Source organism: Oncorhynchus keta, chromosome 10 (genome assembly GCF_023373465.1).
Source record: "Oncorhynchus keta strain PuntledgeMale-10-30-2019 chromosome 10, Oket_V2, whole genome shotgun sequence".
NCBI classification, from domain to species: Eukaryota; Metazoa; Chordata; class Actinopteri; order Salmoniformes; family Salmonidae; genus Oncorhynchus; species Oncorhynchus keta.
The window spans coordinates 17754965-17770009 of record NC_068430.1 but is presented as its reverse complement, the minus strand read 5'-3'; the positions used below and the strand labels follow the sequence as shown (position 1 = coordinate 17770009).

Here is a 15045-nt window from a genome sequence, read left to right as displayed (position 1 = left end):
TGAAGGTATACCTGTGTATGAACCTGTCCTGGTACAAGGTGTTCAGAGGTGTGTAGTGAGGGAGTGCCTGTGAGGCAGTGCTCCTTACCTGTATCTGGTCAGTAGAACTCCCTGAGACGTCCCTTAGAGCAGGCTGTATTTCCCAGACACCCCTACTGAGCTGTCACCCAGAGCTGGTGTGTGGAGAAATGAGGCTGTGGAACTGGATACTGGAGAGATACTATCTGGTCCAGTTCGCAGCTCAGGGAGTGTGTGTGAGAGAGAGAGAGACAGAGTGAGAGAGTGAGTGAGATAGAGATAGAGAGGGGGGGGTGAAAGAGTGAGAGATGGAGGGAGGGGAGGGGTATAGGGAGAGATGGTAGCAGGCTGCCAGTGAGATAGTGAGAGTGATAATAAGAAATCCTGAGGAGAAGAAGATTGTTGGGAGGGGGACAGATAGAGAAAGAGAGAAAGAGAAAGAGAAAGAGAAAGAGAAAGAGAAAGAGAGAGAGAGAGAGAGAGAGAGAGAGAGAGAGAGAGAGAGAGAGAGAGAGAGAGAGAGAGAGAGAGATAGATAGATAGATAGATAGATAGATAGATAGATAGATAGATAGATAGATAGATAGATAGATAGAGAGAGAATGGGAGAGAGAGAGAGAGAATGGGAGAGAGAGAGAGCGCGCAAGAGAGAGAGAGACAGACAGACAGACAGACAGACAGACAGACAGACAGACAGACAGACAGACAGACAGACAGACAGACAGAGAGAGTAAAGGAGAGCGAGAAGCAGAAGAGGGGATAGGAAGATCGCAGTAGGCATCAGTTTCCTCCTCAGTGTTTCATTTTCTCACAGAGGTTTCTATTGAAGATTCCCAGCTGCTGAGTGAATCAGTGAAAAGGACAAAGGGATGCTGAGAGACGGGAAGCTGCCTGGGAGAGCAACTGGAGAAAAGCATGGCTTACAGGAATCTGCAGAGGGAGTATAGGGAATGTAATGTAGGGAACGTAATATTGTCTCTTTCGTGTCCCAGGTGGAATGAGCAGGTTAAAACCATGTTGCCCCTCTCATGGCTCTACCCTCCAGCCCCAGCCCCAGCCCCAGGGAGGGCACTACTGCTTGGGGGAAGTTAGTTAGCTGCTGCCTGGTGCCACTGCTGGCTGAGACATGAACCCTGCCCTGGTGTCAGATTGAAATGGCGTGGTGCCCAGGCTCATTATCAGGCTGATTAACCACAGTAATGAACTGATATTAGAGAGATAGCTGGTCACAGTGTCTCCCACTAACATCCTTCTTCATTCACAAGGTGGCACTCAAAAAAATAGGCTACATAGTGCATATGGCTGGGGAGTGTGAAACAGACAGAGGGCTATAGGAACTAAATGTATGAGATTTCACAGCAATATTTGTATTCCATTCCATTAGGAATGGGTCCTTGTGTCAAATATTCTAATGTTAGGCCCTGAGCATGGGAAATCAAGTTTTGCAAATTAGCTCATAATTCTGGAGCTAAACTAATAATTTAGTTGGAGGGAATGTTGTTCCTATAACTTAGAAATGATTCAACCCCCAAGTGACAGAACCATCTATAGCTACATTAATAAATACCATTGATAGCTAAACTGAAACTCTCGGAAGGATGATGTGCTCTATGCATTCAAGAATTTATTGAAATATGATGGTATCTTTTCGCTGAGATTTCCTGAACAGTCTTGATTTCAGATTCAGAGGGAAAGAAGGGGCCAGGAGTTGATTTTAAATATTGAAGTTCCCCTGTTTTCATGCCCTGGGTAAGTGCCCCCATTTCCTAACTTCATAATTACATATGGTAACTCAGTTAAACAATACAGTGACATGTGTGTCACTGCTAACTTAATGGAGAGGACCATCAACAGCTGGTGAAGAACAGTACAGGTACAATGTCTGGCTGCGTCTACACAACATTTTAATAGTTCAAACGAAGTGTTCAGGGAGTCGTGACGTTAGTTTTTCAGTAGCCAACTCGCAGCTTGTTGATATGTACTCTATTGTATGTTGATAGTCGTCTTAGGGATAGCAAGCTGTTTACCAGACATGACTTGTCATTCTTGTTCATCCTTATATGGCTGATTGTCTGATTAGATGATTGTCTGGATGCTCTCTGTTCTCCACCTGTGTATGAAGTGGAGACTGCTCACAGTGCTCGGGCAAAAGCGTGTGCTAATTTTATTCAAGTGCAGGAGCTCAAATTCAATCATTAGAGATGAATTGAAAGTGTTTAACGCAGTGTATGTTTGTGCTTGCTCAGGCCGTAAGTAAATGCTTCACTGTCTAAATGAATAGGAACTTTGAGAAAACAAGCTTTGAAAGCTTTTTAATTAGGCTATTAGGAATGAAGTCAAGTCATGTTTTTGATGGAGCAGCTAGTATGAGTTTGCTAAAAGCCTGCTGCACTACTACTCTCATGTGATCTGAATTGTGTTGGGAATTGCAGATACTGTAGGTCTCTGGGGGAAATTGAGAGATTGGGACACCTGGATTGTAGTATAAATGACACGTGTTGTTTTTATCAAGAACATACTGGACCTTTATGTCTCTTTAATAGAACAAATCAAAATGATATCATTTTCAGTTCCATATAAAATGTCCTCCGTTTTGCTAATTTGTGATGACTGTTTTATCCCCATCATTTATCTTCCTATTTTAGGAATGTATTTATTTATGTTTCACCATCTAATGTTCTATTTATTTTTCTGGAATTAGTTCATTTCTTGCTGGAACATACAGTATATTACATAAGCCGATGATAATGGTTGTAATCATCAGTTGCAGATTTCACATTTTATGCCATTTATTAATTATATATCCCTGCAGAATTCTAAAGGATTATTGCTCAGAATGTCCCCAGCTAACACACCATATATGAGCTTATCATTGCATAACTTTAGAATTAGCATTGTTTTAGATGTGAATCCCATTAAGTCATGCTGTCACTAAATTGATACGATCCCACGTAAAAAAAAACAAACATTCAGTCCCATGTTTGTCAAACACGATTTGTCTCTGTAGACAGGTCCAAACAAACGTGTGTTCTGGGGTAACGTAACAACCATTTCCTCCATGGGTAAGAGCTGGGTAAAACAAACCAATTAATTATGGTTTGACAGGAGTGGATGTTGAGCCTGCCTGCCTGCCTGCCTGCCTGTCTGCCTGTCTGGTGTGACAGCGTTAGTCCCTACAGACTGGCTGTCAGGGTGGTGTCAGGCTTTAGATTCACGGGCTGATGTTTCTTCCTCTATAGATTTACTGCTATCTAATAATACATAGAGACACATGGCTCTGCAGGTTTGTCAACTCACATAAAGCCCTCTTAACAAGTACTGGTCAACATACAGGTGAAGTCAGAAGTTTACATACACTACGGTTGGAGTCATTAAAACTCGTTTTTCAACCACTTCACAAATTTCTTGTTAACAAACTATAGTTTTGGAAAGTCGGTTAGGACATCTACTTTGTGTATGACACAAGTCATTTTTATAAACAATTGTTTACAGACAGATTATTTCACTTATAATTCACTGTGTCACAATTCCAGTGGATCAGAAGTTTACAATACACGAAGTTGACTGTGCCTTTAAACACTAAGTTGATTGTGCCTTTCCAGAAAATTATGTTATGGAGCTTCTGATAGGCTAATTGACATAATTTGAGTCAATTGGAGGTGTACTTGTGGATGTATTTCAAGGCCTATCTTCAAACTCAGTTCCTCTTTGCTTGACATCATGGGAAAATCAAAAGAAATCAGCCAAGACCTCCACAAGTCTACATTGTAGACCTCCACAAGTCTGGTTCATCCTTGGGAGCAATTTCCAAACGCCTGAAGGTACCACGTTCATCTGTAGAAACGATAGTACGCAGGTATAAACACCATGGGACCACGCAGCCGCCATACCGCTCAGGAAGAAGATGCGTTCTGTCTCCTAAAGATTAACCTACTTTGGTGCTAAAAGTGCAAATCAATCCCAGAACAACAGCAAAGGACCTTGTGATGGTGCTGGAGGAAACAGGTGCAAAAGTATCGATATCCACAGTAAAACAAGTCCTATATTGACATAACCCGAAAGGCGGCTCAGCTAGGAAGAAGTCACTGCTCCAAAACCGCCATAAAAAAGCCAGACTACGGTTTGCTTCTGACATGGGGACAAAGATCGTACTTTTTGGAGAATGTCCTCTGGTCTGATGAAACAAAAATAAAACTATAATGACCATCGTTATGTTTGGAGGAAAAAGGGGGAGGCTTGCAAGCCGAAGAACACCATCCCAACCGTGAAGCACGGGGGTGGCAGCATCATGTTGTGGGGGTGCTGTGCTGCAGGAGGGACTGGTGCACTTCACAAAGTAAATGGCATCATGAGGGAGGGAAATTATGTGGATATATTGAAGCAACATCTCAAGACATCAGTCAGTAAGTTAAAGCTTGGTCGCAAATGTGTCTTCCAAATGGACAATTACCCCAAGCAAACTTCCAAAGTTGTGACAAAATGGCGTCAGGACAACAACGTCAAGGTATTGGAGCAGCCATCACAAAGCCATGACCTCAATCCTATAGAAAATGTGTGGGCAGAACTGAAAAAGCGTGTGCGAGCAAGGAGGCCAACAAACCTGACTCAGTTACACCGGCTCTGTCAGGAGGAATGGGCCAAAATTCACCCAACTTATTGTGGGAAGCTTGTGGAAGGCCGCATGAAATGTTTGACCCAAGTTAAACTATTTAAAGGCAATGCTACCAAATACTAATTGAGTGTATGTAAACTTCTGACCCACTGGGAATGTGATGAAAGAAATAAAAGCTGAAATAAATGATTCTCTCTACTATTATTCTGACATTTCACATTCTTAAAATAAAGTGGTGATCCTAACCGACCTAAGACAGGGAATTTTTACTAGGATTAAATGTCAGGAATTGTGAAAAACTGAGGTTAAATGTATTTGGCTAAGGTGTATGTAAACTTCCGACTTCATCTGTATCTATCCAGGCCCACAACTACCTGATATGATTTTTCCTTCTCATTATGGTCTTTCCAGGCTTTCTCAAAATTTCTCTCCTGGTTATGATTATTGAGTGTCTGTATGGGTGGTTGTACATTAGTATGCATTGCCTGTTGCCTGTTAGGTTGTCTTTCCTTTTAAAAACGCTGTCTGAGCACTGAGCAGTCTTTAATGCCTCTCTCACTGATGCGAAACCCTAGAGCATAATTACTTTGATGATAACCAGCCATTTGTGAAGACCGAGAGTTGTCCTCGTGAGGGTCATTGAGTAGCAAGGATAATGTTTGTCTAAGTGCGACTGTTCTTGTACGCACATTTGTGTTTGTATGTGTTTTGTGTGTGTGTGTGTGTGTGTGTGTGTGTGTGTGTGTGTGTGTGTGTGTGTGTGTGTGTGTGTGTGTGTACCTGCATGCAAACATGTGCATGTGTATATATTTTGTATTTGCCTGTGCTCTTCAGGTATTTGTTTCTATGTGTGTCTGTTGTATTCTAGTGGTTAATAATTGAATTAAATGTGCCATTAACCCTTTACGCTGGTGGGAATTGGCCGACAGTGGCTTGCGAAAGTATTCATCCCCTTTGCATATTTTGTTGCCTTACAACCTGGAATTAAAATATATTTTGGGGGGGTTTGTATCCTTTGATTTACACAACATGAAATAAGAAGTAAGACAAAAAAACAGAAAACTTGAGCGTACATAACTTTTCACCCCCCAAAGTCAATACTTTGTAGCGCCACCTTTTTCAGCAATTTCAGCTGCAAGTCTCTTGAGGTATGTCACTATAAACTTGGCACATCTAGCCACTGGGATTTTTTCCCATTCTTCAAGGCAAAACTGCTCCAGCTCCTTCAAGTTGAATGGGTTCCGCTGGTTTACAGCAATCTTTAATTCATACCACAGATTCTCAATTGGATTGAGGTCTGGGCTTTTTCTAGGCCATTCCATGACATTTAAATGTTTCCCCTTAAACCACTCGAGTGTTACTTTAGCAGTATGCAAGACATTTAAATGTTTCCCCTTTAACCACTCGACTGTTACTTTAGCAGTATGCTTAGGGTCATTGTCCTGCTGGAAGGTGAACCTCTGTCCCAGTATGGAAGATTGAAACAAGTTTCCCTGAAGAATTTCCCTATATTTAGCGCCATCCATAATTCCTTAAATTCTGACCAGTTTCCTAGTCCCTGCCAATGAACCGTCCCCACAGCATGATGCTGCAACCACCATGCTTCACTGTGGGGATGGTATTCTCGGGGTGATGAGAGGTGTTGGGTTTGTGCCAGACATAGTGTTTTCCTTGATGGCCAAAAAGCTAAATTTTAGTCTCATCTTCCATATGTTTGGGGAGTCTCCCACATGCCTTTTGGCGAACACCAAATGTGTTTGCTTATTTTTTTCTTTAAGCATTGTCTTTTTCTGGCCACTCTCCAAAATAGTCCTATGGACAGACATTCCAATGTCTGCTGTGGACATTGTATGTGCATTTTACATGTACTGTACTTTTCACTGCATTTGTTGATAACGAAATCTCAAAATACTCTTGATACATTCAGTAACATGATAAGACTATTCCTGGAAAAGGTGGGGTAGATGCAACATAAGACAAATGACAAGGGTTTGAGTGAGAGAACTAACTGGTGTCTCCAAATGGCCAGACACCTTTTCAAAGTGTGCACAGTTCCTAAGTCATTTCAATGCACTTTTATGACTCAAATACTAGTCTTCAACTGTAAGGTGCTGTTTTGAGCTTTCCTGTGCCGTTAAGAAACTAGAGCAAGCACACTTGTAGTTGTTTTGTTTGGAACACAATCCTATATCCCCACCATACAGTACCATTCAAAAGTTCGGACACACCTACTAATTCAAGGGTTTTTCTTTATTTTTTACTATTTTCTACACTGTATAATAATAGTGAAGACATCAAAACTATGAAATAACACATATGGAATCATATAGTAACCAAAAAAGTGCTAAACAAATCTAAATATATTTTATATATGAGATTCTTCAAAGTAGCCACCCTTTACCTTGATGACAGTTTTGCACACTCTGTATTCTGTCAACCAGCTTCACCTGGAATGCTTTTCCAACAGTTTTGAACGAGTTCCCACATATGCTGAGAACTTGTTGGCTGCTTTTCCTTCACTCTGCGGTCCAACTCATCCCAAACTATCTCAATTGGGTTGAGGTCAGGTGATTGTGGAGGCCAGGTCATCTGATGCAGCACTCCATCACTCTCCTTCTTGGTCACATAGCCCTTACACTGCCTGGAGATGTGTGGGTCATTGTCCTGTTGAAAAACAAATGATACTCCCACTCAGCACAAACCAGATGGGTGGCGTATCGCTGCAGAATGCTGTGGTAGCCAAGCTGGTTAAGTGTGCCTTGAATTCTAAATAAATCACAGACAGTGTCACCAGCAAAGCACCCTCACACCTCCTCCTCCATGCTTCACGGTGGGAACCACACACACAGAGATAATCCATTCACCTACTCTGCATCTCACAAAGACACGGCGGATGGAACCAAAAATCCCAAATTTGGACTCATCAGACCAAAGGACAGATTTCCACCGGTCTAATGTCCATTGCTCGTGTTTCTTGGCCCAAGCAAATCTCTTATTATTATTGGTGTCCTTCTAGTAGTAGTTCTTTGTAGCAATTCGACCATGAAGGCCTGATTCACGCAGTTCCTCTGAACAGTTGATGTTAAGATGTGTCTGTTACTTGAACTCTGTGAAGCCTTTATTTGGGCTGCAATTTCTGAGGTAACTCTGTGTCTACCTTTCCTGTGTCTTCCTTTCCTGTGGCGGTCCTCGTGAGAGCCAGTTTCATTACAGTGCTTGATCGTTTCTTCAAGTGCAGTCACAAAAACTATCAAAGTTCTTGAAATGTTCCACATTGACTGACTGACCTTCATGTCTTAAAACTAGTTAGGGATAGGCGGGACGCAAATGTCTCAACTGGCCAATTGCCAGGGAAAATGCAGAGCGCCAGATTCAAATAAAATACTATAAAATTCATTCATTAAATCACACATGTAAGATACTCAATTAAAGCTACACTCGTTGTGAATCCAGCCAACATGTTATTATCTGATAGCCTGCACCATCTGCACCAGCAGTAAACAAAGGAGTTAGCATATTTCAACCCTGCAGGCGCTACCCAAAACGCTGAAATAAAATATAAAACATGCATTACCTTTGACGAGCTTCACTCCAATATGTCCCATAAACATCACAATTTGTCCTTTTGTTCGATTAATTCCGTCCATATATTTCCAAAATGTCAATTTATAAAGCGCGTTTGATCCAGAAAAAAAACAGCTTACAAAAAACGTAACGTCACTACAAAATATTTCAAAAGTTGCCTATAAACTTTACCAAAATATTTCAAACTACTTTTGTATTTTTGTATTTTTAAACGTTAATAAACGATCAAATTGTAGACGGGGCAATCTGAGTTCAATTCAGGAAAGAAAACAAACCAGTGCCACTTTTCACGTCTTGTGCAACTCACAAAAGTGTACCCAGTTCCGAGTTGGCTTACTTCTTCATTGCACAAAGGAATAACCTCAACCAAATTCCAAACACTGGTGACATCCAGTGGAAGTGGTAGGAACTGAAAACAGGTCCCTAAGAAATATCCCTTGGCAATAACAAGTCAGGGAACAGAGAGAGGCAAAAAATAATAATCTGAACAGTTAGTCCTCTGGGTTTTGCCTGCTACATAAGTTCTGTTATACTTGCAGACATGATTCAAACAGTTTTAGAAACTTCAGAGTGTTTTCTATCCAAATCTACTAATAATATGCATATATTTTATTCTTGGCATGAGTAGCAGGAAGTTGAAATTGGGCACGCTATTTATCCAAAAGTTAAAATTCTGCCCCCCAGCCCCAAGAGGATTTATTAAAGTAATGATGGAATGTCATTTCTCTTTGCTTATTTGAGCTGTTCTTGCCATAATATGGACTTGGTATTTTACCACCCCTACATTGCCAAAACACAACTGATTGGCTGAAATGCATTAAGAAGGAAAGAAATTCCAGAAATTGACATTTAACAATGCACATCTGTTAATTGAAATGCATTCCAGGTGACTACCTCATGAAGTTGGTTGAGAGAATGCCAAGAGTGTGCAAAGCAAAAAATTCTTACGCAGGGACACTCAAGGTCAATCTTAAATTAATCATTGTTTACTTGTCAGCGCGCTGAGGAGGTTCCAACCAACTCAATGCACCATAGTACACATGTCAATCAGGAGCTCTGCTTGGGCAGACCCAGCAGTTGTCTTATATATGGCTATACACAAACAAGTTATATTTGCATGATTTAGCATAATTAATTAATCATTAACGTTTTGTTTCATTCACGTGACCGACCAATACTGTTTCATAACATGTGACAGACCAACACCTCACGATTCTTCTCCTCTCTAAGCTGAGACCTTGAAACTGAGATATCGTTCGTTCTCAAAACAACATCAGGCCGTACTGCCAAATTGCAGCTACTGATAGGTGTGATTTGTACAGTCAGCCACTTGCATGAACACAGAAATTGGTTTATAGAACAGCACATGAATAGAACACAGAAATGAGTTATAAGAAAAGCACAAACATTAAAATTCCCATTACATGGTGGCTACTTTGAAGAATTTATTTAGCACTTTTTTGGTTGCTACATGATTCCATATGTGTTATTTCATAGTTTTGATGTCTTCACTACTATTCTATAATGTAGAAAATATTAAAAATATAGAAAAACCCTTGAACTATACGTAAAATGTATGCACGCATGACAGTAAGTCTCTTTGGATAAAAGCATCTGCTAAATGGCATATATATTATATATTATCACACAATTACTGTTATTGTTTAGGCAATATGCAAAAACAGGCCATTATAAATCCCAATCTGGGTCAGGTAGGCATCATTTGTACGTAAGCTTTCTTAGTGTCCAACAAGCTTGCTCTGCCCTTAACCTTGTTCTGAACACCTCCAAAACAAAGGTTATGTGGTTTGGTAAGAAGAATGCCCCTCTCCCCACAGGTGTGATTACTACCTCTGAAGGTTTAGAGCTTGAGGTAGTCCGATCATACAAGTACTTGGGAGTATGTCTAGACAGTACACTGTCCTTCTCTCAGCACATATCAAAGCTGCAGGCTAAAGTTAAATCTAGACTTGGTTTCCGCTATCGTAATCACTCCTCTTTCACCCCAGCTGCCAAACTAAGCCTGACTTAGATGACCATCCTACCCATGCTAGATTACGGAGATGTAATTAACAGATCGGCAGAGAAGGGTGCTCTCGAGCGTTTGGATGTTCTTTACCATTCGGTCATCAGAATTGCCACCAATGCTCCTTATAGGACAAACACTGCACTCTATACTCCTCTATAAACTAGTAATCTCTGTATACCCATCGCAAAACCCGCTGGTTGATGCTTATTTATAAAACCCTCTTAGGCCTCACTCCCCCTATCTGAGATATCTACTGCAGCCCTCATCCTCCACATGCAACACCCATTCTGCCAGTCACATTCTGTTAGAGGTCCCCAAATCACACACATCCCTCGGTCTCTCGTCTTTTCAGTTCGCTGCAGCTAGCGACTGGAACGAGCTGCAACAAACACTCAAACTGGACAGTTTAATCTCAATCTCTTCATTCAAAGACTCAATCATGGAAACTCTTTCTGACAGTTGTAGCTGCTTTGCATGATGTATTGCTGCCTCTACCTTCTTGCCCTTTGTGCTGTTGTCTGTTACCAATAATGTTTGTACCATATACTGTGCTGCTACCATGTTGTGCTGCTGCCATGTTGTGTTGCTACCATGTTGTTGTCATGTTGTGTTGCTACCATGCTGTGTTGTCATGTGTTGCTGCCTTGCTATGTTGTTGTCTTAAGTCTCTCTTTATGTAGTGTTATGGTGTCGTGAAGTGTGTTTTGTACTATATTTTGAATTTTTAATCCCAACCCCTGTCCCTGCAGGAGTCCTTTTGCATTTTGGTAGGCTGTCATTGTAAATAAGAATTTGTTCTTAACTGACTCGCCTAGTTAAATAAAGGTTAAATAATAAAAAAATGTATAATTGAAAACTTCTATTGCCAACATGACTATAAAATACGATCTTATAGTGTTAGGCTTTCACAAGGCAATTTAGAGAAACAGATCGCAATTTTGCTGCGCATCGAAGAGTCATGAGTGCATTCAGGTGTGTGTTCTGTGAGAAGTTTTCTTCAAAATAGACAAACAGGCTCATTCTGTTCAGAACAACACAAGGTTTGATGTCATGTCATCTTGTAGTTGTACATCAAACATAGTGATCATAAACGTTGACACTGTATATGACATGAGTTTTATGATACGGAAATGTGAAGTACACATTTGGACTCAAGGGTATTTGGCCTGCTTGTATGACATCAAAGCTGTATTTATAATCATCGTCTTATCTTTTAAAATACATAGAGTATCTTAATATACATAATTTCAAAATATGCAAGAGTTGCACGATTAGCGGAGGGATGGGGGCAACTTCTTGTCATGCATGGTGCCCAATTTCAGAATGGCTGTCAGTCAAAACCCATACATAGTAAAGCGCAGAGCTTGAGGTCTGACGTCATTGATAGTATGTTACTGTACATCCACAGCATTCCAATTTAGCTGCATATCAGTGCACAAATCTGACATTTCCAACCCGTTTATGGGTATGAGTGTAAAGGGCGACACAAAATCCAGGCGGTCAACTGATGAATTAAAAATGAGAGTGCTATTGCGATATACACATATGTTGATGTTGGGGTGGTGCTGGAGATGATGAATATGAAGTTGAACATTTTGACATTTCCCTTTAAGTTTTGGGATAGGCTTAAAACTAAAATATCAAAAACAACTTTCTATCACTAGATTTGAACATGTAATCTTTGGAACTAGAGGCATATGCTTACACCCATCCGCCATCACCAATACTTTGGCTAAACCGAAACCTACTTGAAGGTATCAGTGCCCACTGTTGCCTCTAGTGGCCGGTTCCCACATCATCTCCTGACGTCGTCAGATATGGATGGACGTCGAATACTGACTTGTATCACGGGTGATCTGCCTGGATAGCATATGGGGAGATCCTTTATTGGAATACCAAGGGTCTACAATGATTATACACAGCTAAGTACTCCATTCCAGGAAAACCATCGGTGCCCTGCACACCTAAATACTAGCTAAAGAGTGCTCCGTTGTCATGGTTCTGTTTTTCTCATTGTGCTCTTACCATAATCCATCTCTGACACTCAGTGCTCTATAGAATGATAGATAATGCCAGTACCTGGATTTTTATGGAGGAAGACAAAACAATATTCCTCCCATCCAGGAATGGCTGCACATTTAGATCCCCTCAGTTGATTAGTAGCATGTTTATTGTGTGGAGGAAAAAGGGAACTCAAAGAACACGTGTTTTTACAACCTAGGAAGGATTCTGTTTTGCCCTGACACTGTACAGTGTGGATTGCATACAGCCTTTAGTGTCTTTGATCACATAATGCATTTGTGATTCCTGTGTTGCTGCTGAAAGGTAGAGTATCTGCAAACCTATTTTGGAGACTGTGTCTCTGCATACCTCCTCTTGGTTTCTGTCTCTCACCCAATGTGATCTCTCCTGCTGTCCTGTCCATCAGAGCATGGCAGCCAGGACAGCCAGTTCAGCCCTCTCACTGTGCCAGGCCTAATCCTCTTTATCTTAATAGCATCCACCTGCTATCGGCAGGATGGTGGGAACAATCGACCCTCTGTGTCTCTTTATCAGCACAGTGACCTCCCCCTTCAATATCTCACTGCCACCTGCTGTGACAGGCATCCCCTCTCAGGCTGATCCTATCACCCACCCTGACCCTTCACTGTCCATCACAATCTCCTGCATATAGTATGTTGCCCAGTCCTGCCTACTGTTTATCAAACATGATTTCAAATGAAGAATACAAGAGGTGTCACTGTCAGGCTGTAGGCCTAGCCCATAGACAAACGTTTAAATCAGAGTCAATATTTTAGAATCATATAGTTGAGATGAAATCATATCTTAAATTGAGAGGTAGCAGAGAGAGGGGGATTCCATCTCTTTTTGTGGCATTTCCCTTTCCCTGGGCACCTTAAAAGAAAGAAGGTGGAAAGATTTAATGTCATGAAATTATGAATGATGATGGTGATTGCAATAAAACCAACTGTACAAATGATGGTATGTTCTGTATTAAATGGGAACCAATCTAGTCAGAGAACACCTTACGTGACTTATACAAACATTTGATGTATATTTACATTGGCTTTGGTTTATTTTTCTTTCCATGTACTGTAGCCTACTTGGACTGGTCTCCGTAGACCCAGTGTGAGGCCTGCAGCTCCACAGCAGGAGAGCCCACAGGGAATTTTAGCTCAGAGGAAATTAGAAAGAGCAATATCATATGGTAAAAACAAGGTTCCCATCTAGCAGTGAAGGACCCACACTATTTCTACACCCCGTAAAACTATGATGAGATCAATGCATTCAGCTACTCCAGATGGGATTTGAAATGAGTTTCAACACGGTTGGAGCATTTAGCTCAGCCTCAGCATGAACACAGTGTCCTGGTTTACTTCTTGTGTAAGACATTTCCATTTGTTATTGACTTTTACAGTTCATTCTCATCTAAAATAGTTATTTTAAAGTCACACGACATCGCCCTCTACAGGGTATGAAATGGATCATATTAGATGATATAGTTTACCACAGTATGAGTCTTAATACCCATAAAACCTAGCGGTCAAACATGGTCATTTTTTCTATAGGGGATTTTAGAAACACTTCTAATAAGGGCTGTGTTTCGTGTAGACTAACCCTGGTGCGACGTTTTGATAACCGTGTAAATCTCTCTCGGGCAAAGTGTCTTTTATCAATACATTCGCCTGTATTTGCTAATGCTAATTATCTGCTAATGTGTCTATCACACAGAACAACAAATGTCTGTCTCAAGCTTCACGTCACTGACCAGGGCCATGATGATCCGGATGAGCCTGCCGAATCAAGGCAAAGCTAAAAAACTCTAGCTCATGGTTAGCTAGTTAGCAACATTAGCCTTCATAAGCCGTCTATTTGTCTAGCCATTTAAATGCATGAGAAATTCATAAAAACGAGTTTAGATTTCTTTGGCTTTTATAAGCCAACAGTCTAGCTTGATAGTTAACTAGCCAGCTAACTTTGATGGTGAAGCTAGGCATTCTTGATAATGTTTGTTTGTGTCTATTTTTCATCCTATAGCTTGTTTTCCATCTTCTTTTTAAATAGTGAGTCAACATGTTTTCAGCACTTTTATTTCCATGACTGATCAAAACTAATTTTCTCATGCTCTCTCGTCTCTTTGCGGCAGACATACACTGAGTGTACAAAACATTAAGAAACCTTCCTAATATTTGGTTGCGTTTTGGAACTCTCCATCTTATCTCTATAAACCCACCCTACCTTCACCCATTTCCCCTATGCTACTTGATAACATCTAGACTCAGTAACACGTTTAAAGATACTTACACAAGGGCCGTGGTAAATGGCAATTGAACCATGAGAAAATCCGTCTACCGTGTGTAGAGAACAGCGTTCCCGGTTGTTGTCAGTTCAAATGTTGTCATTTAAACATAATCTTCGCTGTTTACCGCAGCCCGTCTGTAAGTGGCATTAAAAGTGTTGTGGTGTACTGCTTTTGCTACATTTTGTCGCCTGTGTAATGCTGTTCTCTTATTCTGGGGTTCAAACTGAATGCAGTGGTAAATGTGCTGCTCCAACATGGACCTGTTAAATGGACAAGAAGTGTATTGACATAGCTGCATTTAGGCCTCCTTGTTTTGAGTCTTAAGTGTGTTTCTCATTCTGCTGGAATAGTCTTTTATATTAAACCTACTTTAAAGCATCCAGTTGTTTCTGCATTTGTAACTGGCCCACCGAAAATTACAATATGCAGTTTTACATGTTGTGTTATTTGTGCTGGTCTAATTCCTAACATGGAAAAGCGCTCTTGGTTATTAATAAT

The 15045-nt window shown here is 40.8% G+C and overlaps 1 protein-coding gene across 3 annotated transcripts in view; it reads right to left on the bottom strand.

Moving 5' to 3' along the window:
* LOC118388318 (membrane metallo-endopeptidase-like 1) overlaps nt 1-14835 on the bottom strand; it is a 38172-nt gene extending 23337 nt beyond the window's left edge. Inside the window, exon 1 of one of the 3 annotated variants that reach the window (XM_035777233.2) lies at nt 14550-14835. The gene's annotated coding sequence lies outside the window, so the exon portion shown is untranslated. Of the gene's footprint in view, nt 1-88; nt 429-14549 lie in introns of those variants that run through there. The other 2 variants (XM_035777234.2, XM_035777232.2) reach the window with 2 other exon arrangements.
* Nucleotides 14836-15045: the final 210 nt, after the last annotated feature.